The 23182-nt window shown below is 43.9% G+C and overlaps 1 protein-coding gene across 10 annotated transcripts in view; it reads right to left on the bottom strand.

Moving 5' to 3' along the window:
* The window catches only part of PHACTR4 (phosphatase and actin regulator 4), a 108824-nt gene extending 94036 nt beyond the window's left edge, over positions 1-14788 (bottom strand). For 4 of the 10 annotated variants that reach the window (XM_060205700.1, XM_016187847.2, XM_060205699.1 and 1 more), the window contains exon 1: positions 14604-14787. The gene's annotated coding sequence lies outside the window, so the exon portion shown is untranslated. Of the gene's footprint in view, positions 1-10319; positions 10430-14603 lie in introns of those variants that run through there. The other 6 variants (XM_060205694.1, XM_060205695.1, XM_060205698.1 and 3 more) reach the window with 3 other exon arrangements.
* Positions 14789-23182: the final 8394 nt, after the last annotated feature.

Genomic DNA, 23182 nt, shown 5'->3' with positions numbered 1-23182 from the left:
GACACCTGCAGACTTGCTTCAGGGCCTGTCAAGTGACTCCTCTGCTGGTGGGGAGCGGGGGGGGGGGGGGGGGGGGGTGTCGAACCAGGATCCTCATGCCAGTCCTTGCGCTTCGTGCCAACTGCGCTTAACTCACTGCGCTACCGCCTGAATCCCGCGCTTGTTGTCTTATTGTTGTAGTTATTGTTGTTATTGTCATTGTTGGATAGGACAGAGATAAATGGAGAGGAGGGGAAGACAGAGAGGGGGAGAGAAAGACACCTGAAGACCTGCTTCACCGCCAGTAAAGCAACCCCCCTGTAGGTGGGGAGCCAGGGGCTTGAACCGGGATCCTTATGCTTTACGCCTTGCATGAAGACCTTTCTGCATAACTAATGTGCTATCTCCCCAGTTTGTCCCAAAATTGTGTTTAGCTTACTAGGTACCTGGAAAAAAAAATTGTATCAATAAATAAACTCATCGTGGGGCCGGATGGTGGCGCACCTAGTTGAGCACACATATTACAAATGAATAAGGACCCTGGTTCAAGCTCCCCGGTCCCCACCTGCAGGGGGAAAGCTTTGCGAGTGGTAAAGCAGGGCTGCAGGTGTCTCTCTGTCTCCCTCCCTCTCTACCTCCCCCTTCCCTCTCGATTTCTGACTACTTCTATTCAATAAATATAATAATAAATTAAATAAATTAAATAAATTAACTCCTTGAGGACAAGATCTGAACTAAAGAAATGAAAATCAGTCTGTGTTTGTTCTGACACATGATGAAGTTTGTACTCTGCTAGGTAAGCCATTTCTGTGCTTTTGTACTATTTTCATTCTTAACCTGAGTTTACTGGAGTTTATGTTAGTATTTTGTTTTTATATTTTTATAGTATGTTTTTATATTTTTATATAGTATGTTAGTATTTTATTTTGTTTATGTTAGTATTTTGATTTTATAAATTTAATGAGCACATGTAAAATTTCAGTGTACTTTCTAAAATCCCATCATGCTAATAAACAGAAGTTTTGAGTCAAAAATTCCAAGCTTCTCCTATATATTCTAGACTTTCTGTTTTAAAAACTTGGACCACACAAGAGGTAGTGCAATAGAAGAAGTGTTGGGAGTCCGCTGGTAGTGCAGCAAGTTAAGCGCATGTAGCACAAAGCGCAAGGACCAGTGTAAGAATCTCGGTTCGAGCCCCGGGCTCCCCACCTGCAGGGGAGATGCTTCAATATCTTAGATTTTGAATTAGATTTTCAATATCTTAGAAAATATCTTAGATAGTTTCAATATCTTAGATGCTTTAATATCTTAGATTTGCAAAATGATCAAACCCTAATAATGGTATTAAATTGTTCGTGGAGCTCTAAAACTGTATCCGAAAATATAGCTCTGCAAACATCTAAATCAACTATAGCTTTAGGCTAGCCAGGTCAAGCTTGACCTTCTGATCTTGTACTATGTGTGCTTAACCCAGTGCGCCACCACCTGGCCCAAGACCTTTTGATATTGCTAAGTATTTAAAACACAAAGAGGGGAGTCGGGAGGTAACACAGTGGGTTAAGCGCAGGTATCGAAAAGCACAAAGATCCCAGTTTGAGCCCCTGGCTCCCCACCTGCAGATAAGTCACTTCACAGGTGGTAAAGCAGGTCTGCAGGTATCTCTCTTTCTCTCCCCCCTCTGGCTTCCCCACCTCTCTCCATTTCTCTCTATCCTATCCCAACAATGATGGCATCAATAACAACTACAATTACTACAACAATAAAACAAGGGCAGGGAGTCGGGCGGTAGCTCAGCGGGTTAAGCGCATGTGGCACAAAAGCCCAAAAGATCAGTGTAAAACAACAAGGGCAACAGAAGGGAATAAGTAAATAAATATTTTAAAAAATACACAGAAAACACAAAGAGGTTTAGATACCACTAAAAGGGTTCAAAGCATAGTGAAGTCAAGTATATTAATATAGATACTAAACCCCCAACTAACCTGGTTATAAGAATTATTGATACTTTAACTCTAAGGCTTTAAGAAACCCCTCATTTCTCCTAGTCCTGGGGCCTCTAGGACATGCCCATACTTCTTGAAATTCCTTCTCTATGATTCCTTACTGCCATACCAACTTTGTCAACTTCAACCAAATTGATACTGCTGCTGCCACCCCACATTATGATGCTACTGAAATCCTACTCGGGACAGTAACCAGAGATACCAGCCTGAGAAGTCAACCTCGCAACTTTTCAAATCTGGTGAGACCTTTCCTAACACATGGGACTACCCATATCCAAGTTAGATGGCACGTCATTTAACTAAGTAACAGATACCAGATTAGGCTAGGGTTTAGGGCACTGGATACAGGTGTACATGTATCCATAAACAAGGGGCAGTTATATAACTCAAAGTCAAAATGCTCAATAATGTGTCAATAAGTGTCTAAAAAAGGCATCATAAATTCTGTAGTTGATTGGACTTAGACCAAATTATCAGGACAGCCGAGCAGAAAGGCCCAAGAAGACAGATCTCTAAAACCTAACTCTGGCTGGGCTCAACAAATGATACTCAATGCCTAAACAACTGAGAGAAAATCTACAATAATCAGATAAAGAGAGGATTACAAAAGTTGGATAAGGGCAAGAGATTGGCCCACTTAATAATGGCCTGTTTGTTCAACATCACACCACCTGACCATCTGGGGTCCTAGTTAGGGAATCCTTGGATTCCCATACAGATATGATAGCCCTAGACCTCTAAAGGGTCCCTCTCTCCACTACCACTAGTTGCTTCCATAAGGAACAGCATCTTGTGGGCACTCCCAGGACCGAGGTTTTACCATAAAGCAATGATGGTAGGTATAGCCCCAGTCTCGGAAGGGAGGCTGAGGTTATCTGGCCTTGCTACTTGAAAAAGACTGGTCCATGGGGGGCCAGGCAGTAGTGCAATGAGTTAAGCTCACATGGCACCAAGGGCAAGGACCTGCCTAAGGATTGTGGTCCAAGTCCCTGGCTCCCCACCTGCAGGGGGGTCACTTCACAGGCAGTGAAATAGATCTGCAGATGTCTATCTTTCTCTTCCCCTTTCTGTCTTCCCCTCCTCTCTCCATCGATAACAACAACACTAAACAACAAAGGCAACAAAGGGAGGGGGGACAAATTAAAAAAAGAAAGAAAGAAAAAGTCTGGTCCTGAAATGAGTGCACCACCCAAGTTTTCTCCAGTGGAGCAGGAGTCAAGCTAGAATCTAGACTGTGTACATGGCAAAACAGGTGCACTATCCATGCAAGGTATTTTGCCAGTCCACAGGTATCTTTTTTGTCATTGCAATTTTTATTTTAAAGAGAAACACACACAAAAAAGGAGAGACACCATAGCACCGCCCCCGGAGCTCCCTTGATACTGCCCGTGGTGCTCCCATGACTTCAACCTAGCACCTCACACATGGAAAGGTGTGCCCTCTTCTGGGTGAGCTATCTCTAGGTATTCTGTACCTTTTTTTAAACAAGACCACCCCCACCACCAATGCCTCGTTTCTTTCATTCAATCACCCCTCAATTTTATTGGGGGGCTTAACAGCTTACAATAAATAAAGTTGTTTGTACCAGTAAGATTTCTCACCTCTCATCACACTCTCACTCCCACCCTACATTCCCCTCCAGCATCCTGTAACAGGACCTCAAAACCACCCCCACTCACCCCCTGACCAGAGACCCTTCCTTTGGTACAATACAAAAACTTGTTCAAGGGGCTGGGTGGTGGCGCATCTGGTTGAGCACACATGTTGCAATGTGAAAAAACCCGGGTTCAAGTCCCTGGTTCCCACTTGTGAGTGGTGAAGCAGGGCTGCAGGTGTCTCTCTCCCTCTGTATCACTCCTTCCCTCTCAATTTCTATCTCTATCCAATAAATAAAGATAATATTTTTTAAAAAAAACCTGTTCAAGTTCTACTTTATATTTCCCCTTTCTGTTCTTGTTTCTCAGCTTCTGTCCACGAGTGAGATCATCCCATAGTCATCCTTCTCTTTCTGGCTTATCTCACTTAACATGATTCCTTCAAGCTCCATCCAAGAGTAGGTAAGAAAGTGAATTCACCATTCTTAATAGCTGAGTAGTATTCCATTGTGTATATATACCACAACTTTCTTAGTCATTTATCTGTTGTAAGGCAACTAGATTGCTTCCAAGTGTGGGCTATTATGAATTGTACTGCTATGAATATAGGTATGCAAAGACCTCTTTGGGTGTATGTGTTTGTTTCCTTAGGATATATATCAAGAAGTGGAATTGCCAAGTCACAAGACAGGTCCATTTCTAGCCTTCTAAGGATTCTCCAAACTTCTCTCTGCAGAGGTTGGACCAATTTACATTCCCACCAACAGTGTAAGAGTTCCTTCACCTCTGAAACTGCTCCGTTTATTGTACTACGAATCCACTGCTCCTGGAGGCTATTTTTCTCCTCCTCTTTTTTTCAATTCCCTTTTGTTGCCCTTTAAGGTTGTAGTTATTATTGATGTTGTTAGATAGGATAGAGAGAAATGGAGAGAGAAGACAGAGAAGGGGAGAGAAAGATAGGCACCTGCAGACCTGCTTCATCGCTTGTGAAGTGATCCCCCTGCAGGTGGAGAGCCCGGGGCTTGAACCGGGATCCTTCCTCCGGTCCTTGCGCTTTGCGCCACATGGGCTTAATGCACTGTGCTACCACCCAACTCCCTCTTTTTCCCTTTTGTAGCCCTTGTTGTTTATCTTTGTCGTTGTTGCTGTTATTGCTGTCGTTGTTGGATAGGACAAAGAAATCGAGAGAAGAGGGGAAGACAGAGAGGGGGAAAGACAGACACCTGCAGACCTGCTTCACTGCCTGTGAAGCGACTCCCCTGCAGGTGGGGAGCCAGGGGCTTGAACTGGGATCCTTTAGTTAGTCCTTGTGCTTTGCACCATGTGCGCTTAACCCACTGCACTACCACTCGGCCCCAATGTATGATACCCTTATAGAAGTGGAATGGTATCTCATTTTTGTCTTTATTTGCAATTCTCTATCAATGACTTGGAACATTTTTTTCATAAGTTTCTTGGCCTTTTGGGTCTCTTTGGTTTGTACTCCATCCATATCCTCTCACCACTTTTTGATGAGATTGTTTTTAAAAGCCTGCTCAGTGGCCCAGAGGTGGTGCATTTGAAAGCACAAAGGACTTGCAGGTGTACAATCATGAGTTCAGTCCCAGGCACTGTACATAATAGTGATCCTTCGGTTCACTCATAAATAAATCTTTTAAAAATATATTTTTAAATTTATTTAGTATAGAGGGGAGGGGGAAGACAGAGGGACATAGAGACACCTGCTGCACTGCTTCATCACTTGTGAAATTTCCTCCCTGCGGCTGGGAACTGAGGGCTTGAACCAACCTGAGTCCCTTTTTTTTTTTTTTTTAAGTCTGTTCAGACAATTGTAGATGTAGCGCCATTGTAAAGTGCATGCAGCTGCCTCTTGTGTAGAATGTCTTAAGTTCTATCTCCAGCTACACCAAAACCAAAACAGGAGTTTGTTCAAAGTCACATTAAGCAAAGTTTACCTGTAAGCACAAGCAACATCTAACATGAGGGTAAGGGCATAAATATGGGACTTTTCCCCCCTTTTCAAAAAAAAAAAAAGTGTGACCTTTTCTCATTGTTAAAGGTGCTCCTTCTATATCAGCTCTTATTTAAAATAGAGGTGTGGTGCACTTGACAAGCATAAATACTCAGAAATATCAGTGAGTTAAAAAGGAACATGGTAGGGGCCGGGTGTTAGCGCAGCGGGTTTAAGTGCATGTGGCGCAAAGCGCAAGGACTGGCGGAAGGATCCCGGTTTGAGCCCCAGGCTCCCCACCTGCAGGGGAGTCCCTTCACAGGCAGTGAAGCAGGTCTGCAGGTGTCTATCTTTCTCTCCCCCTCTCTGTCTTCCCCTCCTCTCCATTTCTCTCTGTCCTATCTAACTACAACGACATCAATAACATCAATAATAATAACTACAACAACAATAAAAAACAAGGGCAACGAAAGGGTAAATAAATATATTTAAAACACCAGAACATATTATTATTATTATTATTATTTTTAATCAGAGCACTGTTCAGCTCCTGCTTATGTGGGTATGGGGATGGAACATTGGACTTCTGAGCTTCAGGTATGAAAGTCTGTTGTGTAACTACTATGTTACCTCCCCAGCGCTATAAATATTTCACTTGTCAAATCCTCTAAACATTAACATAGGCATCTTGTAGTTAACTGTTTTTCTATCCCACTCAAATGGTGCTTTCTCTCCAGAGAATTCAGAGACAAGAATGGAGTTGTTTTCTGATTTTCTACAAGGCAGAATAAATGTGAACACAGAGAAAAGATATTTTGAAAAATGTAACTAGGAAGCCGCTGCCCTGAGCGCCACGTCACCGCGGCCCCGGGTTCGAGCCCGGCCGCCCGCAGGCGCCTCGCGGAGCAGCTGGGGTGTCTGTCTGTGTCTCTCCTTCAGTGACGCCGCCCAGCCGCGGGTACCTGCAGCCCGGCACATCCCGGGGACGGACGGATGGACGGACGGGCGGCGGACGGGGGACGAGGGGGAAAAAAAAAAAAAGAAAAATGTAACTAAGCCAGCCCAAAATGACAGATATGTAATTCGACTTATATGAGGGGCCCAGAATAGACAAAATTTATATAAGCAGAAAATATTATTTTATTTTTTTAAAAAAGATTTTATTTATTGATGAGAAAGATAGGAGGAGAGAAAGAACCAGACATCAGTCTGGTACATGTGCTGCTGGGGCTTGAACTCAGGACCTCATGCTTGAGAGTCCAGCACTTTATCCACTGCGCCACCTCCCGGACCACAAGCAGAAAATATTAATAGAGGTTGCCAAGCGCTGAGGAGGTAGAGCAACGGAGAATTATAACTGAATGGGTACAGAGTCTATCTGGAATGGTGAAGGGGCTATAGAGATAGCCCACTGGGCCACCAAGTTCCATTTGCTACAAAACAAAGCAGTATTCTGGTATCTCTCTCTTTCCCTCCCTCCCTCATGAATAAGTAAATATGAAGGAAAAATTAGTTACAAAACTATGGAAATTAGTTATGTAAAAACAGTTTTATTTTTTCAGCAGGGGAGATAGCATAATGGTCATGCAAACAGACTCATGCCTGAGGCTCCAAAGTCCCAGGTTCAATCCCTCACACTACCATAAACCAGAGCTGAGCAGTGCTCTGGTGTTTCTCTGCCCCCCCCCTTCACCTGTCTCAAAAATAAAATTAAAATAAATTTTTAAAAGTTTTACTTTTTAAATTAAAGTATCAAAACAATAACTGTACCATTTATAATTATGAATCTAGAAAGTATTAAAATTCACTATCAATATAACTGGATAAAGAAGTACTATAAACTTGAAAACTATTATTGATAATTTGATTATACCAGTGAGCACCATATAAATGTTCATATACTACTTGACTCAATAATTTTACTTAATATTACTTAGGTCAAGGCAGGAGAAAGAAAGATGATAGCAACTGAGCTTCTTTTTTTTTATTTTTATTTTTTAAGATTTTGTTTTATTCATTAAAGGAGGAGCTGTACTGCTTTATCTGCTATGCAGTCTCCTGGGCCATGCAACTGAGCTTCCTTCACTGTGGTGGGGGCCAAGTTCAAACCTGGGTAAAGCAGTATAGCATCCAAGTGAGCTATTTTACCAGTCCACAGTGATTTTTATCTTAAAAGGAAAAAAAAAAACACATGTACAAAGATCTACACATAAGTACTAATTGCAATGATTATATATGTACAAACCAGTAACATAGCAATTCTTTTTTTTTTTTCTTTTTTTAATTTCTTCATTGGGGAATTAAAGTGTTACATTTGACAGTAAATACAATAGTTTGTACATGCATAACATTTCCCAGTTTTCCATATAACAATACAACCGCCACTAAGTCCTGTCATCCTTTTTGGACCTGTATTCTCCACCCCCACCCCCCCATCCCAGAGTCTTTTACTTGGGTGTGATACGCCAATTCCAGTGCAGATTCTACTTGTGTTTTCTCTTCTGATTTTGTTTTTTCAACTTCTGAGGAATTCTTAATTCAGTTTTATTTCCATAATCAAGTACCACTAATGGGTAAGCAAACTATACAGAGAAAAATATCCTACAGCAGTATTAGCAAAGTGCTTTTGGATCAAAGTAAGAATGGCTAGCTGGGTGCCATGTGCATGACTTAGGTTCGAGCTCAGCCCCAGAAAATTGAAGTTGTGGTGTGTGGTAATATCTCTCTCTATCTCTATCTCCCCTCTATCCCCCCCCCCCAAGGGAGAAGAAGAGGAGTCAGCCAGGGGAAATGGCGTAACTGGTAGTTTTTTGGGTTTTCATACCTGAGGTTCCTGGCTTGAACCCCAGTGCCACATGGACTACAATGGAGAGCTGGCTTGCCTCTTCCACTCCTCTTTGCTACATGTTAAACTCTCTCATATGTAAGAAGTGAATCTTTTTTTTCACGTAAAAATATATCTTTAATCCTTTATACAGTTTTTGACATGAATGGGATTACTGGAAACAGATAAAAACACAAAAACAGGAACTTAGACAAAAACACGAACTCCTTTACAGAAGCAGAAAATACGTTACGAGTTGAGTTTTTGAAAGAAATGCACAGAACACATCATCACCCAGCATTAATTCCCCAATAAAGAAGTGATCTGAGGACGTCGAAGTCCCTATTCTGTTTGTTCTGGGATCTATCTCCTGACTTTCCTAAGGCTCCAATCCTGTTAGTTCCAAAACCCACATTTTTTGCCTTTTTTTTTTTTTGTTAAACCAGAGCACTACTCAGCTCTGGCTTATGGTGGTGATGGTGCTGGAGATTTAATCTGAGACTTTGGAGCCTCAGGCACGAGTCTTGAGAGTCTCCATGCATAATCATTATGCTATCTACCCCACTTTTCTGGAATTGAAAAAAAAAAATTTTTTTTCTATTTCTTTTCTTTTTATAATTTTTAAAAATTTTTATTTTTTATTTATTTATTCCTTTTGTTGCCCTTGTTGTTTTTTTATTGTTGTAGTTATTATTGATGTCATTGTTGTTGGATAGGTCAGAGAGAAATGGAGAGAGGAAGGGAAGACAGAGAGGGGGAGAGAAAGACAGACACCTTCAGACCTGCTTCACCGCCTGTGAAGCGACTCCCCTGCAGGTGGGGAGACGAGGGCTCGAACCGGGATCCTTCCGCGGGCCCTTGTGCTTAGCGCCACCTGCGCTTAACCCGCTGCGCTACCGCCCGACTCCCTTCTATTTCTTTTCAAGGAATAGAAAACAATGGGCATTTTGTGGTCCAGGAGCTAGCGCATTGGATAAAGCATTGGACTCTCAAGCATGAGGTCCTCCTGAGTTCAATCCCTGGCAGCACCAGTGATGTCTGATTCTCTCTCTCTCATTGATAATTTTTTTTTTAAATGGACATTTCAACCCCCTTATTCTACTATATAACTATCCCCCTAAACAAGGAGACGGGAGTAAGAAGATGCAAGCAATGTTCCTGTCTTTGTCATGCTCTGAACTACAATAAAGGCCTTTTCCTTCTTTTTGCAGCCTGGGGAAATGGCCCAGGGGTAGGTAGAGTGCAGGGCTTGTATACCTGGTTTGAACCCCACTGCTGCGTATATCACAGTGGAGCTATGGTATGGCCTCTTTCTCATGAAATAAAAAAGATTTTTAGGGGCTGGGTGGTGGTGCAATGCACAAGAACTCACGTTCAAGTTCCCGGCCCCCACCTGAAGGGGGAAGCTTCACAAGTGGTGATGTAGGTCTGCAGGTGTCTTTGTTTCTCTCTCCTTCTCTGTCTTCCCCTACCCTCTCAATTTCTGGCTGTCTCTATCCAATAAAGATAATAAAAATAATTTTTAAAAAAAGAAACAAAGAAAAGAGTTTTAAATAGTCTTTCCTTCTGAGGCTCACACTGGGCTTCAGTTCTGCCCAGTCAAAGTGCAGCAAGCAGCTGTATAGGGACAACTGAATACACTGGTTATCAAACAGATGGTAAGTTAAAGGTGGGGTAGCAGAGTGCTCTTGTAAGAGATTCAATATGATTAACTACCATGATCAGTCATCCGTAGAAGAAACAAAGCTAAACATGCACTTAAATTTCACTGAACAGTCATAAAGCTACTATCTACCTTTATATGTCTAATATAAAAAAAGTGATTCTGGAAATTTGACTAATAAGCTCATTCACATTTGAGAAAATAAATGAAGAGCATCTTTAACAACATGTTTTTGGGGGGCCAGGAGGTGGCACACCTGGCAGAGCACACATATTACCATGCACTAAGATCTGGGTTCAAGTACCTGGTCCCCACCTGCAAGAGGAAAGCTTCACAAATAGTGAAAATTCTACTTCAGGTGTTTTCTTTCTGTCCCACTCAATCTTCTCCTTCCCTCTCAACTTCTCCCTGTCCCTATCAAAAAGAGAAACATTTTAAATTATTTTAATTATTTTTTAAATTTATTAGATAGGGAGTCGGGCTGTAGCGCAGCGGGTTAAGCGCAGGTGGTGCAAAGCGCAAGGACCGGCATAAGGATCCCAGTTCGAACCCCGGCTCCCCACCTGCAGGGGAGTCGCTTCACAGGCGGTGAAGCAGGTCTGCAGGTGTCTATCTTTCTCTCCTCCTCTCTGTCTTCCCCTCCTCTCTCCATTTCTCTCTGTCCTATCCAACAACAATAATAATAACTACAACAATAAAACAACAAGGGCAACAAAAGGGAATAAATAAATAAATATTAAAAAAAAGATTTAAAAATTTTTTTAAAAAAATGTATTAGATATAGCCAGAAATCAAGGGGGTAGGGAAAGACAGAGAGGGAGAAAGAAACACACTGGCAGCACTGACTCACCACTTTCAAAGCTTTCCCCCTGCAGATGGGGACTGGGGGCTCAAATCTGGGTCCTTGAGAATTGTAACATGTACACTCAACCAGGTTCAACACCAGGCCCCGAGAAAGAAATATATTTTTTCAAAAAACTTTAAAAGGGGGGGAGATTTAGGTGTAGCACACTGGGGTAAGTGCATAGTATGAAGCACAAGCATCCCGGTTTAAGCCCCAGCTCCCCAGCTGCAGGGGATCACTTCACAAGTGGTGAGAGAGGTCTGCAGGTGTCTATCTTTCTCTCCTCCTCTCTATCTTCCCTCCCCCTCTCAATTTTTCTCTGTCCTATCCAAAAACAAAAACCTAAAAAAAGGGGGCGGGGTGTGGCAGCTTTGTTGTGTAGGCAAGGAGCCCCAGTGATAATCTTGGTGGGGAAAATTTTGTAGTCTCATACTAAAATTAGGCTTCCGGGATTCGGGCGGTAAGGCAGCGAGTTAAACACACGTGGCACGGGAGTCGGGCCGTAGCGCAGCGGGTTAAGCGCAGGTGGCGCAAAGCACAAGGACCGGCATAAGGATCCCGGTTCGAACCCCGGCTCCCCACCTGCAGGGGAATCGCTTCACAGGCGGTGAAGCAGGTCTGCAGGTGTCTATCTTTCTCTCCTCCTCTGTCTTCCCCTCCTCTCTCCATTTCTCTCTGTCCTATCCAACAACGGCGACTACAACAATAAAACAACAAGGGCAACAAAAGGGAATAAATAAAATAATTATTTTTAAAAAATAAATAAATAAAATAAAATTAGGCTTCCACTAGTTAGAATGGCTAGCTAACTGCACTGATGCAATCTCACTGGCATGCTATGCACTTTACCTTAAAAGAATTTTAGGAGGGAGGTGAAGTAGGTCTTTATTTCTGATGTCACATTCATGGCATGTACAGACAGAAATCCAAGATTTAATTGCAAGTTGTTTTTTTTTAATTAAAACCAAAAGTAAAGAAAGCACTGATTCTTTTAGTATCTAAATTTGTTTTGTTCAATGTTAGTGCAGTGAACAAAGCTGCTACCTTTATATTCTCCAACATTAACTATTAATAAGCCTTCAAGCAGAGATTAGTCAAAATCACACCTCAGGCTGGGGAAACAGCTAAACTGGCTGAGCACAGGGCTTTCATGCTTGAGGCTCCAGATGGACTGGAGCAGTATTCTGGCTCTCTTTCTGCTCACACTCGCTCTCTTGCTCTCCACCCCCCCCTTATCTCCTATGAAATAAATAAACCCTTAAATACACAACTCATTAATTCAGCAACATTCTACCCCCAAAGTACCACAAAATTGCCATTCTGCCTAAGCACAAGGCAGTCACATTATACTGTGAGACAATGTTCAGGATGACTTAGGGCTCCAGAAAATCCAATTTCCTATAAATCAATTTGTTATAACTGGAAAATACCCCCCCCACACACACATTTAAATGTCAGCAAATCAGGGCCAGCTGGTGACACACCTCGTTGAATGCATGTTATAATGCATAAGGACCCAGGTTCAAGCCCCCGATCCCCACCCGCAGCTTTGCAAGTGGTGAAGCAGTGTAGCAGGTGTCTCTTTGTCTCGCTCCCTCTCTGTCACCCCCCCCCTTCCCTCTTGATTTCTGGCTGTCTCTATCCAACAAATAAATACAGATAATAAAAAATAAAACTAATTAATTAAAAAATGATAGTAAAATGTCAGCAAATCAACCTTACGGTAGAGTTAAGATGATCAACTGCAGTAAGTACAAAGTAACAGAAAGAGCACTAAACTTGGAATATGGCGCCTTTCTTTCTCTACCAGAGCACTGCTCAGCTCTGGCTTATGGTGACGCTGGGGACTGAAGCTGGGACCTTGCAGCCTTAGGCATGGGAGTTGTTTGCATAACCACTATGCTGTCTCCATGAGTCCATGGCTCATCTCCAGTCTAGGTTAACTGTAACCTTAAGCAAGCCACTTAACTTTTTTAGAGACTGTAAAATCTAGCAGTTACCAGTCAGAAAATGAAAACTACCTCAAAAAATTATACAGAATAAAATGAGAAAACATAGGGAGTCGGGCGGTAACACAGCGGGTTAAGCACAAGTGGCGCAAAGCACAAGGACCCGCGTAAGGACCCTGGCTCAAGCCCCCGCTCCCCACCTGTAGGGGGGGGTCACTTCAAAGCAGGTCTGCAGGTGTCTATCTTTCTCTCCCCCTCTGTCTTCCCCTCCTCTCTCCATTTCTCTCTGACCTATCCAACAACAACGACAACAATAACAAGGACGAGGACGACAATCAACAACAAGGGCAATAAAAGGGGAAAAATTTAGAAAAAAAAAAAAAAAGATCTTGGTTGTCTTTATTTCACAGACTTTAAATACTATGTAATCTGGCTTTTTCTTTTTACATTACCCAGGCCAATCTCTTCATTCTTATTTCTGATAGACACCAAAGTACTGGAACCCTAACTTCCTGCATGGTAAGGTGCATGTACTTACCTGGAGCGATCTCCAAAACCCCCTTTCCGTTACATTTTATTTATTTATTTATCTTCAGTTTTTGTTTTATACACACGGAGAGAAGTGAAGCAGCACAGCACTACTCTAGCATCTACCGCTGTTTGATCGAAGGCCTTCTTTGCACATGGTAAATAAAGTACTGTGTGAGCTACCTCTCGGGCCCCAAACAGTGTGTCCAACAGGAGTTTTTGCAAAGGCTTTCAGAAAACTTCACCCTAAGTCGAATACAGAAATGCAGTTTTCCAGGGGGACATACTGATAGCAGTATCTGGCAAAATTTTATCAAATTCACAATTCAAAGGTTGCAACAAAGATCAACGACTTTCCCCTCAAACTAACCTCAGTCCTATTACCGATGCACCTGTGCCTTCTCTAGCTTTCTACAAATCACTAGGTTTCTCTTTTCTGTATACAGCAGGTCCTTCTAGTAATGGGCTTCTAGTAATGAGCAGCAGAAGTAAGGAAAAGGACGGCGGGGTGGCGGTGGTCGCGGAAATGGGAGGCTGGGTGAAGCACGGTAGTTCTTGTCTCCTTGCAATGAATGAAAAGTCTGTCCCAGAAATCACTTTCTCTCCGCTCCTGAGTCTCGAGCTGTGTGAGTCAGCGCCCGGCTGGCTCCCGGTTTCCCACCAACACCCCCGACGGCCGCCAGTCGCACCTCCCGCCGAGCCCGGGCCGCCGCGACACGCACGCCCACGCCGCGCCCTCCCGCAGGGCCGGGTCCCGCCGTTCGGAGACCACAGCGTCGAGGTTTCTCTCGCACGGAAACTCCCACGCCGGGGCCAGGCTGCCCAGTGTCAGCCCTGCCCGGCCGGGACGCAGCGATCCGAGGCAGGAGGGATTTGAAATATGGACTTTGACCCGATCCGCTTACCGTAACCGGATCCCCAGGGACGGGTCCCCGCCAGGGACGGGCGCGGCGGGCTCGCGGGAAAAGGAAGGCGAGTCCGCGCACCCGCACAAAGGGGCGCCCGGTAGCCCGAACAAAAGGGCCCCGCCAAGCCCCCGCGGCGGGGCGGGCAGCCGGCGCCGAGGGCCGCGCGGACGGCGGCCGCGGGGGGAGGGCGGGAAGGGAGGCGGCGGCCTCGGCCCGCCCCGCCCCGGCCCGCCGCGGCCCGGCCGTTAGCCCACCTGGGCTGCGACCCCTCCCGCGTCCAGAGCGCGGCCCGCGCCTCGAAGGCTGTCCGCCGCTCATCCCGCGCGCTTCCCGCTCACTTTCCCTATCGCCGAACTCACCCGGGTCGCCGGCGCCTCAGCCTCCACGGCACTTTCCCCCGGAAATCCTACCTGGCCGCGGCCGCCCGGCTGAAGCCAGAGCCTTCGGCCCCCAGGAGGGGGGTAGAGGGAGCCGACCGGACAGCGAGGGGAGGAAGTGCCGCGGGGGCTCACGGGACGTGTAGTCTCCAGCAGAGGCCAGCTTTGTCCCGGGCCGGACAAAATGGAGGCAACTTCTCGCCCTTTGCTCTCCTCGGAGCAACAAGCTCCACATAACTTCTCTGGGCATGCGCCGACCCCCTGGCGCTGTCCTAAGCGCAAAAGAAATGGAGCGCTTTCACTGGTACCAGTGCTGGGGCAAAGGTCTTCAGACTGGGGAGGAGAGAGTTCAATACTGAGTTTCTGGCAGTGACTAAGAACTTACCTGTGCTGTTTTGGAAAACTGTCCTGGACTTGGGAGATAGCTTAATGGTTGTGCAAAAAGACCTTCATGCCTGCGGCAGCAAAGACACCCAAAGTCAATCCCATGCATCACTATAAATTGAAGAGAAGAGACAGAGAAAAGACGAAGGAAAGGGAGAGAAAAAGAGGGGGGAACGGGAGGGAACAAGAAGGATGAAGAGAACTGAGTCCAGGGCTGGCAAGACACAGTGTTTTCCTGGAAGGGTACCGCCGTTGTCATGCATGCGACCCAGATTCAAGCATACACCAAACTAGGGAAGTTTAGGCTCTGTGATGTCTTTTGTCTCTATTGTTTCTCTCTCTTTGTATCTGAAAAAGAGCCTGGGAAGTATCTTGAGGTCCTCAGTTCAATCTCCAGCATGGTATGTGCCAGAATGATACTCTTAAGTTTTCTAATTAGTATTAAAATTTATTTTTTCTTATCTTTATTTATTGGATAGAGACAACCAGAAGTCAAGAGGGAAATGAGTGATAGGGAGAGAGACCTATAGCCCTACTTGACACCACTCAAAGCTTTCCCCCTGCAGGTGGGGACCAGGGGCTTGAACTCAAGATCTTTGCACATTGTAATTTCTCTCTGTCCTATCCAACAACGACGACATCAGTAACAACAACAATAATAACTACAACAAGGGCAACAAAAGGGAATAAATAAATATTAAAAAAGAGAGAGAGAGAGGCCAGAGTAGCACATTGGCAGTTGCAACACCAGGGAACAAACCAAGAGCCTCATGCATGCAAGTCCTGCTGGGCTGGGCTGGGCTGTTATCCTAACCACAAGAAGGGAGGTTTGGGGAGAGTGATCTGGGAGGTGGTACATTAGATAAAGCACTGAACCCTCAAGCCTGAGATCGAGTTCAATCCCCAGCAGCACATGTACCAGAGTGATGTCTGGTTCTTTCTCTCTCCTCCTATCTTTCTCATTAATCTTAAATAAAAATAAATATTTTTTAAAAAGCCAATGTTCCTTAAATCTATCTATATATTTAAGGCAAGAACTTGAAAGGGACTGAAACCACAGAGACAATATCACCTAATCTAGTTTAAAATCACAGAGATGGCTGGAGAAGGTTGGTCTACCGGCAGACTTCACAGCCGGCAGACTTCACAGTAGTTGCAAACCGAGGCCTCTCTCTTCCACAGTAGTGAAGGACTCCACAAACCAGACAATTCCCACTGGGTAGAAAACCAAATCCAATTAATCTGCTAAGAAAGAATTGGGCCAGAGAACAACATGCAAATGAAGACTGTGACTAGAAACTTCTCACAGTAGTAGCTCATTTTCTTTTATGTTGCTGCCACCTGCAGGTCACATCACTGAGGAGCAAATTCATGGAAATAACGGAGAGCTATGCTCGCCCAACTGTGTGTTCTGTGGCATTCTGAAATGAACAGAAAGTGACATATAAAAATTTCAAGGATGGGGCTTGTTCAAGCCTCCTACCTGACCTACAGGGGGAAAACTTCACTAGGGGTGTAACAGTATTGCCAGTGTCTCTCTTTTTCCTCTCTGTAGCCTTTTCGCTCCATTTCTCCCCATATAAAAGAAGAAAGATAAATAAATAGGGGGAAAGGTGAGGAAAGAGGAAGGAGGAGCTGGGGGAGGGGGGGGAAACCTTTTTAAAAAATTTCCCAAGCGCAGGTGGCACAAAGCGCAAGGACTGGAGTAAGGATCCTGGTTCAAGCCCTTGGCTCCCCACCTGCAGGGAAATCGCTTCACAAGCAGTGAAGCAGATCTGCAGGTGTCTTTCTCTCCCCTTCTCTGTCTTCCTCCTCTCTCCATTTCTCTCTGTCCTATCCAACAACAGTGACAACAATAATAACTACAACAATAAAACAACAAGGGCAACAAGAGAATACGTAAATAAATATTAAAATATATATTTTTTAAATTCCCTGGAGGGGGCCAGCGGTAGCTCAGCAGATTAAGCGCACATGGTGCGAAGCACACGGTCCAGCATAAGGATACTGGTTTGAGCCGGTATCACGGTCCAGCATGAGGATACTGGTTTGAGCCCCCCTGCAAGGGGGGTCGCTTCACAAACGATGAAGCAAGTCTGCAGATGTCTATTTTCTCTCCCCCCTCATCCCTCCATTTCTCTGTCCTATCAAACAACAATGACAGAAATAACAACGGGCGTTGGGCGGTAGCGCAGTGGGTTAAGTGCAGGTGGCGCAAAGCACAAGGACTGGTGTAAGGATCCCAGTTCGAGCCCCCGACTCCCCACCTGCAGGGGAGTCGCTTCACAATCGATGAAGCAGGTCTCCAGGTGTTTCTCTTCCCCTCTCTGTCTTCACCTCCTCTCTCCATTTCTCTCTGTCCAACAATGACGGCATCAATAACAATAATAACTACAACAATAAAACAAGGGCAACAAAAAGAAATAAATATTTAAAAAAAGAAAAAATAAACAACAAGGACAACAGATCAACAAACGGTAGGGAATGTTCCATCCTCCAAAGGGAGGATGAACAACATACTCTATGCTACACCTGAGGAAGATGGGTCCTGATATTGGGGCAGCTTGGAATGTTCCTACTCATGACCACAGAATGTGAGCTCAGATCTACAGGGATGCAGAGGTCACACAGGCTCCTAAGCTGAATATGGGCCCCAGACCAAATCAAATCGATGGGGTTTACAGTCAACAATATTAAAAACCCTTCCCCATATTACGGAGCTACTCTCTTCCCTGATCCAGCTTTCTGTCTCTTTTCTAGCCATGACATCACCTTCCCAGACAATAACTTGGATCCACATGCATATCAGATTTCAGGCTCAGAGGGGAAAAAAACAAAAAACTAGTATAGCCACAGGTCCTTTGAAATATAACTAAAATATCCCTACTAGCTATCTACAAAATGGAGGACTTCCCAACACTTCATCTGCACTATTCCAGCCTTTAGGTCCATGATTGCTCAACAATTAGTTCGGCTTTGTATGTTAACTCTCTTTTCAGCCACCAGGTTCCAGATGCTAGCATGATGCCAACCACTTTCCTGGACAGACAACCCCACCAATGTGTCCTGGAGTTCCGCTTCCCCAGAGCCCCACTCCATTAGGGAAAGAGAGAGGCAGGCTGGGAGTATGGATCAACCTGTCAATGCCCATGTTCAGCGGGGAAGCAATTACAGAAGTCAGACCTTCCATCTTCTGCATCCCACAATGACCTTGGGTCCATACTCCCAGAGTGATAAAGAATAGGAAAGCTATCAGGAGAGGGGATGGGATACAGAGATCTGGTGGTGGGAATTGTGTGGAGTTGTACCCTTCTTATCCTATGGTTTTGTTAATCTCTCCATTTTTAAATATTTTTTAAAAAAAGGACAACAAAGAGGAAAAAAATAGTCTCTGGTAGCAGTGGATTCATGGTGCAGGCACCGAGCCCCAGTGATAACCCTGGAAGCAAAAAAAAAAAAAAAAAAAAAAATCCCAGGGCAGGAGAAATAACTGTACAGAGCACTTCTTTACCATTTACCATGTGCATAATCCGACTTTGAGCCCCGCTCCCCAGTGCATTGCAGGAGGCTTTGGTGTTATGGTCTCTCCATACCCCCATCTATTTTTATTTTAATTTAAATTTATTTTTTGAGATTAATGGCAGTATTACATACCACACCCATCACCAAAGTTTTGTGTGCCTACCCTTCCTTCCAGCACAATCACCAGGTTTTCACAAAATCTTAGAAAGAGGTTGTTTCCACATCTGTGGACATCTAATCTTTGACAAAGGGGCTCAGACTATTAAATGGGGAAAGCAGAGTCTCTTCAACAAATGGTGTTGGAAACAATGGTTGAAACATGCAGAAGAATGAAACTGAACCACTGTATTTCACCAAATACAAAAGTAAATTCCAAGTGGATCAAGGACTTGGATGTTAGACCACAAACTATCAGATACTTAGAAGAAAATATTGGCAGAACTCTTTTCCTAAAAAAAAATTTAAAAAAATAAATAATAAATAAAATAAAATAAAGAACTCTTTTCCACATAAATTTTAAAGACATCTTCAATGAAACGAACCCAATTACACAAGTATAAACCTATGGGACTACATCAAATTAAAAAGCTTCTGTACAGCAAAAGAAACCACTGCCCAAACCAAGAGACCCCTCACAGAATGGGAGAAGATCTTTACATGCCATACATCAGACAAGAGTTTAATAACCAGCATATATAAAGAGCTTGCCAAACTCAACAAGACAACAAACAACCCCATCCAAAAATGGGGAGAGGACATGGACAGAATATTCACCACAGAAGAGATCCAAAAGGCCGAGAAACACATGAAAAAAAGCTCCAAGTCTCTGATTGTCAGAGAAATGCAAATAAAGACAACAATGAAATACCACTTCACTCCTGTGAGGATGTCATACATCAGAAAAGGTAACAACAGCAAATGCTGGAGAGGGTGTGGGCTCAAAGGAACCCTCCTACACTGCTGGTGGGAATGTCAATTGGTCCAACCTCTGTGGAGAACAGTCTGGAGAACTCTCAGAAGGCTAGAAATGGACCTACCCTATGATCCTGCAATTCCTCTCTTGGGGATATATCCTAAGGAACCCAACATATCCATCCAAAAAGATCTGTGTACATATATGTTCTTGGCAGCACAATTTGTAATAGCCAAAACCTGGAAGCAACCCAGGTGTCCAACAACAGATGAGTGGCTGAGCAAGTTGTGGTCTATATACACAATGGAATACTACTCAGCTATAAAAAATGGTGACTTCACCGTTTTCAGCCGATCTTGGATGGACCTTGAAAAAAATCATGTTAAGTGAAATCAGTCAGAAACAGAAGGATGGACCTGTATTCTCCCCACAGGTCCATGAAAAATGATGAATGAAATAGTGGGGGTTGTATTGTTAAATGGGAATCTGGGGAATGTTATGCATGTAAAAAAAAAAAAAAAAGAAGTAGAAACGCAAAAAAAAAAAAAAAAAGAAACAGAAGGATGAATATGGGATGATCTCACTCTCAGGCAGAAGTTGAAAAACAAGATCAGAAAAAAAAACACAAGTAGAACCTGAACTGGAATTGGCGTATTGCACCAAAGTAAAAGACTCTGGGGTGGGTGGGTGAGTGGGGAGAATACAGGTCCAGGAAGGATTCAGAGGACCTAGTGGGGGTTGTATTGTTATATGGGAAACTGGGGAGTGTTATGCATGTACAAACTATTGTACTTACTGTTGAATGTAAAACATTAATTCCCCAATTTAAAAAAAAGTTCAAAAAAAAGTTCTTTCTTTGCCTCTTTTTCTCTCTCTCTCTCTCTCTTTCATGCATATGTTTTTTTTTTTTTTATTATTGCTGGGGCTCGGTGTCTGCACTATGAATCCACTGCTCCTGGAGGCTATGTTTTCCCTTTTGTTGTTTGTGTTGTTGTTATTATTATTGTTGTCATTGTTGCCATTGTTGCTGGATAGGACAGAGAGAGGAGGGGAAGATACAGGGGGGAGAGAAAGACACCTGCAGACCTGCTTCATCGCCTGTGAAGCGACCCCCCTGCAGGTGGGGAGCCACCGGCTCAAACGGGGGTTCTTACGCCAGTCCGTGAGCTTTGCGCCATGTGCGCTTAACTCACTGGTCCCTATGTTGAGAGAGAAAGCTTCACAAATAGTGAAGCAGTGCTGTAGTTCTTTCTCTCTCTCTCTCTTTCCCCCTACAGTTGGAGACCGGGGCTTTAATCCCGGTCCTTGTGCACTGTAACATGTGTGCTCAACCAGGTGCACTACCACCCAGACCCCAAATTTTTAAAATTATCTTTATTTATTGGATAGAGACACCTGGAAATCAAGAGGGTAGGGGAGATAGGGAGAGACAGAGAGACGTCTGCAGCCCTGTTCAACACTTGTGAAGCTTTCCCCTCGCAGGTGGAGACTGAAGGCTTGAACCTGGGTCCTTGCACATTGTAACATGTGCACTCAACTAGGTGCGTCCCCCTCCCAATTTCTGTCTCTATGCAATTAAAAAAAAAAAACGAAAAAAAGGAGTCGGGTGGTAGCACAGCAGGTTAAGCGGAGGTGGCGCAAAGCGCAAGGACCAGTGTAAGGATCCCACCTGCAGAGGAGTCGCTTCACAGGCGGAGGAGCAGGTCTGCAGGTGTCTATCTTTCTCTCCTCCTGTCTTCCCCTCCTCTCTCCGTTTCTCTCTGTCTTATCCAACAACAACGACATCAATAACAACAATAAAACAACAAGGGCAGCAAAAGGGAATAAGTAAATAATAAAATATTTAAAAAAGGAAGCTAAAAAAATGAAAAAAAATCCCCTTCATCTCACTAACTTTGCTATAAATGTGAATTGGTAATAGGAGTTCCTAAAAATTTGGACTGTGGCATCAGATTGCCTGGTTTGAATTCTACCTTTCTTTTGGGTAAATCAGACATTTTTATTCAGTTTCCTCATCATAAAATGGGAATAATAACAGTTATCTTCTATAGATATTGTAAGATTTGAAGCAGCTCACGTAAAACAGCACATAACCTGGCATAGTGAGCACATAGCAAATATTAACCTTTGTTGTTGTTGTTAGGCCGTGCTTCTGAAGCCTCTCCCATTCTAAACTGACAAATTGTACCTTGACACACAGTACTCCAGGGCAATGACCTTTAGCACCTGGTCCTAGTACTTACAGCTTGTGACCTTAGGCAAGTACTCTGACCTCTCTGAACCCTAGCTGACCTCACAGGTGGTTTTGGATATTCCATGAAGTCATCTATGCAAAGCACCAAGCATAATGCCTGCCATGGAGGGGAGAGTTAATAAATGGAGTGATGATTAACACAAGAAGCTACTGAGTACAGCCAAATGTTGAATAGCTGGGGTTGCAAATAGTCAGGTCACAGGGGGCCACTAGCTTACAAATATTATGCCTTGTCTTTCCATTTTTTAACTACGGGGATTTCCAGGAGGCGTGGCCATGGATTAACAGGGACCAGACCAGACCCAAAACAAATATCTACAACTATCAAACTTAAGATTCACCAACTATAGCTAAGACATCTGTAGAAACACCACAACCTGGGGTGGGGGTGGCGAGGAATAGATTTAATATATGAAATTCTCCAACTGCCTAGACCATAACTCTGAATATGTATATAGCAAAATGGTTATGCAAAGAGATTCTCATTCTTGAGGCTCCAAAGTTTTCAGGTTCAATCCCCGTACCACCATAAGCCAGAGTTTAACAGTACTCTGGTGAAAAAAAAAAAAAAAAAAAAAAAAAAACACCTCTCTGCCTAGGTAGACCTGTCATCATGTGAGTAGTAATGGGTGCTCTCTCTTTCTCTCTCTTGGCCCATGTATATTCCAACATGTGGGTGTTCTCAATTTTCCTGAATAAAGTTTAAAATTCCTGAAAAAAAAAAAGAAAAGAAAAAACAACCCCCACCTAACTTGGTTATAGTAATAATTAACTATTGCTATTTTAAACTCTAAGACTATAAGGAACTCTTCCCATTCTCTTTAAGATCCTTATTTCTTCTCGTCCTGGAACCTCTAGAAGTATGTCCATATTTCTTGATGTTTTGTCTCTCTTTTTCTCTCTCTAAATCTTTTATTTATTAACTACTGAATAGAGACTGAGAGAAATTGAAAATGGAGGGGGAGTCAGAGAGGGAAAGAGACAGAGAGACTCCTGTAGCCCTACCTTGCCACTTGTGAAGCTATCCCCCTGCAGGTGGGGACCAGAGACTTGAACCCAAGTCCTTGCACGCTGTAATATGTGTGCTTAATCAGGTGCGCCAGTATCTGGCCGCAGTGTTTCTTCTCTCTGATCCCTTACTGTCATACTGCCTCTCGACCGCAACTAAATTAACGATATCAGTGTTGCCACGCCATGTTATGCTGCTACTGATTTGTTGCTGTGGATTGTCACCAGAGATAGCAAAACTGAGATGACAACCTCCCAACTCCTCTGATCTGGTAAGCTGTTTCCTAAACATGTGACTCCCTAGTTCCTTTTCAGATGGCACGTTATCTAACAGAGTTACAGATACAGGACTGGGTGGTGGCGCACCTATTTCAGTGCACATTTTACAATGTGCAAAGCTGGGGTTCAAGCCACCTGTAGGGAGAAAGTGGTGAAGCAGGGCTGCAGGTGTCTGTCTGCACAATTCCACAACTTCTGGCA

The sequence above is a fragment of the Erinaceus europaeus genome, chromosome 13 (assembly GCF_950295315.1).
Source record: "Erinaceus europaeus chromosome 13, mEriEur2.1, whole genome shotgun sequence".
NCBI classification, from domain to species: Eukaryota; Metazoa; Chordata; class Mammalia; order Eulipotyphla; family Erinaceidae; genus Erinaceus; species Erinaceus europaeus.
Note: the sequence above shows the minus strand (reverse complement) of the source record. Positions and strands in the feature narration are given on the sequence as shown.